We start from the raw sequence: 4,122 nt of genomic DNA on the forward strand, positions 1-4,122 counted from the left end.
TGGCTGGGAAAATACCCTGGGGAGGAGGGGATTGCTTGGGCCCATGAGCCAGGCTTCCCCAGGGACTGTAGCAGAGCTGAAGGATATAGCCTTGCAGGGAGGGGTGTGGGTGCTGGTGTTTTCACCAGCGGCCCAAGGCTGGTGGTCTCAGTGAGCGGAGGGTGGGAGCTTGACTCTGAGGGACCCCCAGCAGTGCTGTTGTTATACCCTGGAGAGGTGAAGGTTGGGAACTCTCTCTGCACTCCTGGCCATCTGAACACTTGTTCTGCTGGGAGGTGGGGGACTGGACCTAACCTCTTCTGCTGGAAGGGAAACTGAGGCAGCACACCCAGAGGTAAGTGACTCCTGAGTCTGCCCCAGAACCCCCATGCACACCCCTGGGGATGTTCCCTGTCACGCCATGCAGAGCTTGATAGCCCCTCCCTGCTCTCTGCACAGCTCCCCATGCCCCCAATCTCCTAAATGCCAACTTAGAAGGCCTGTGTCACTGCTGTGCCTCTGACACTCGTGTGATAATTTTCACACACCCCAGGAGCTGGGGGAGTGCCAAGCCCTGCCCTGCAGATGGGGAGGTGCCTCATCTGGGCTTGTGCACAGAGCCTGCATTGGAGCCAGGAAGTGAACGCAGCTCTCCTGGCTCCCAGCCCAGCGCCTTAACCAGCAGCCTCCTACTCTGCCGCCTCCCTTGCTCCCTCCAGCCCTGGGTGCTGGGGGCAAGGAGAGGGGCTGCTAACCCCCCCCCCCCCACACACACACACACGTCAATCGGAGGGAGGAAGCTGAGCACATCCCTGTTGGCAAATGGAGTCAAATTCTCTTCTCCCAGCATCAGCCTTTGTGGGTTGTTTAGCACCGGGGGAGGGTGAGTCGGCTCCCCTTTCCCCCCGGCCCTGCCCCAGCCAACTGAGCAAGAGCTGGGGGTAGGCTAGCGGTATCGGTGATTCAGTAGGGGGCGCTCTCCATTGTTAGTGCTGACCCCAGTGCCCCAGGCTGGCACTAGGGGGTGCTGTGCTGTAGGGGGGGGGGAGCGGGGGGCTCTGTAGAGGATGCCTTCCCCTGGGAGTCACTGCTGACCCCAGAGCTAAGGGGCGCTGTGCTGCAGGGAGCTCCCCATTGGGGCCGTCTCCCAGGGCAGATCAGACTCTCTCTGCCCCTCCAGTCTGGCTGTAAGTGTCCCACGTATTATGATTAAGTGTTGGAGCCCATTCCCCCGCCTGAGAGCTCTTCCTACCCCGGCTTGAGATGGGGCTCGGAGGCTGGGTAGAGGAGAGTGGGGTCGGCTGATGGAGAAGGCAGCTGCCAAACGGCCGGCTGCGGTGTGAATCCGTGCATGGCCGTGGGTGCCCCAGCAGCACGCCGTGTGCGCGCTCCCTCACGTGCTCACGGCCTGTTTTCGGTCTTGCTTTCTTGGCAGCTGTCCCTGATCCTGCCTGGGGGGGAATCATCTGGGTAAACGAAGTGACATTCTAGAAATTCATGAGCTCTGCTAATTGAGTTGATCTAGGTAAATTAGTGCAATTAGAACGGCGCTGCAGCAGGCAGCTGCTTTGTTCGCCAGCTCTTGTCTGATTGGCGCGGCGCTGGGGATTAACAGCTCACGCGGATACAGCCCGTTCCCCAGCAATCCGGGCCCGGTTGCTCCCGCTTCTCGGGGCTCATCTTTAGAAGCTGATCTCGCACCTTGTCTCTTTCCACCTGCTCCTCTAACAACCCCGGGCAGCAGGGAGTTCGAACCCCGCTCCGTCAGAGCAAACGCCTCTGCCCCTGGAGCTGAGGAAGTAACTCCTTCGGCTGGTAGCAGTAGTTGGCTCTTACCCTCAAAGGGGGCCCAGCCACCAGAGCAGGAGGTGAGACAGACTGCTCGGGTGGGTTGCCCTTGCTCAGTTAGCATTGGCCTCCTCCGCCACCCTTCCCATAGTCTCTGCACGCTTGGCGTGAGAGCTCTCGTCCCGCTCCTGGTGTCTGGCACTGTCTCCCTGGAGCTCTGCCTGGTCCGCAGAGCAGCAGCAATACAGATTGTCCAGTGGCGCTGGATGGTGCTGTCCATGTCCCCTCGTCCCTAGTGCGCCCTCTACGGGCCAGCCCGTTCTCTCTCTAGCGATCACCCCATTTCCAGCCCTGCCTCTGGGGATTGTCTCCCCCCACGAACACTGGCCCTGCTTAGCTTATGAAACCGCGGTGGTGTCTCCACTGAGCTCAGCACCGCCTGGTAACCCCTGGGGCCGTGCCGCTGTGCGCATGCTGCAGTACGGGCCGTTTGACGGCTCCCCGAGCACTGGCCGGGCCATGGCTCTTTAAGCCGGTGTTGCTGCTAATTGAGTTTTACTAGCAACTTTACCGCTCTCCATTAACACCCATTTAACAGGCTCTAGGCCTAGGCCTGGCAGCAGGTGCCTGGACACTGTCTAATGCAGCTGCTCCCAGCGGGTGCCTGGGGGCGAGGCCCTTCCTGCCCAGGACAGGGGCCTGCCTGCCAGTCTTGTCCCATGTGTGCTCGCAGGACAGTTGATCTGGATCGAGCTGGGGGCCATGATGTCAGCAGCAGGGTTTGGGCTCACTGCCCCCCCTGCCCCAGATGCCCCCCCCCCCGACTCGCCACTCTGTTGCCCATCACCTCCATCCAGGCCTGGTCACTCCGTGAGCTCTGAGTGCAGGGGTGGGGGGGGCGGGTGCTGGCCCTAGGATGCTAACTGGTGTTCCTGAGGGTAGATCTGCGCTTCAGTTAGACCCCTGCGGCTGGCCCAGGCCGGCTGACTCGGGCTAAGGGGCAGGGTAGATGTTTGGGCTCAGGCCGCAGCCCCAGCTCCTTCCAGCCAGGGATCTCCAAACCCTTGGCAGACATCCGTGATCTGCCTCCGACATGCTGGGAGTCTGACTCTGTTATCCCCCTGGGGTGGGGGGAACTGAGGTACAGAGCAGGGGAGTGACTCACCCACCGCTGTGCAAGCAGTCCATGTTAGAGCCAGGAGCCCTGAGAGAAAGTCCCCCTAGGAGAGGCTGCCCGCGGTTATCTATGAACCCCCCCCCCCCCCCCCCAAATCCCTGAACTAGGCTGCGAACACACTGGCTTTAGCCTGTCTGGCTGAGTTTGGAACCAGTAGGAGGCTATTTGGTAACTCCTAGGAACGCTTTGGCCCTTTCGATACTTAGCTGTACCCTGAAGAATGGCCCACGGTGCTTCCTTCTATGGCGCGCCTGACAACCCTCCATTACTGAAGAGGAAACTGAGGCAGAGCTAAGTGGGGTGACTTGCCCAGGAAATCGTGGGCAGACCTGGGATTGGCTGCATGGCTCCAGCAGGTGGCCCCAGCCCACACTGCCTCTGGAGCACCCCTCTCGGGCAGCGAGCGGCTTTGACTCCCGCTCCATGGATTTCTGGGCACTTTGCGAACCCCGGGGTTATTCTGCCAGTGGCAGGGCCGCTGGTGTGTGACTTTACCCGTCCGCCTCGCTTCCCCACCATGGGGACGGAGCTGGGAGCCAGGAGCTGCTAATTGCAGTGAAATGATGTATTGGATTTATCGACAGAAAGTTTAGCACAATGGGCTAGTTAATTACAATGATTCCTGGCATCCTGTGAGTGCCACAAAAGGAGACATGTGAACGCTGATAGCTGGGCTGATATGGGTGCCTCGGAGTGTTTTTTAAAGCTAAGCAGGAGGGAGCCCTGGTTGGCATTTGGATGGGAGACCCCCTATGGGAAGGGCTGTGATTCAGTAGAAGGGGGTGGCTGTCCTTTGCAGAGGAGACATAATCCTGGGGTGGTGGTAGCCTCTCTAGTCTATTCTCAGGGGATTCTTATCCTGCCCTTAGCACCGCAGCCCCTTCCGGATGTGCACTCTGTGCTGTGAAGTCCCTTCGCTGGGGGTTTCCGAAAGGAGACTGGAGCCGTCTGTCTGAGGTGGGTCAGACACAACAAACCCTGCATTTTGGCAGGGGGTTAGACCAGCTGACCCTTGCGCTCCCTTCTACCCCTGTGATTCATCTGAGACTGGCATGTCCCTCGCTTAGCTGAGGGATTTTGAGTTCTTTGTTTTGGGGTCTGCTGCGCTGTGCGTGAGCTCGAAGGGCTGGTCCTGCCAGCTGCATTCCTTCTGTAGCTCCAACTACACCGGGGGGGGG

This window comes from Terrapene carolina, unplaced genomic scaffold (assembly GCF_002925995.2).
Source record: "Terrapene carolina triunguis isolate 2854851 unplaced genomic scaffold, T_m_triunguis-2.0 Scaffold58, whole genome shotgun sequence".
Lineage (NCBI taxonomy): Eukaryota > Metazoa > Chordata > Testudines > Emydidae > Terrapene > Terrapene triunguis.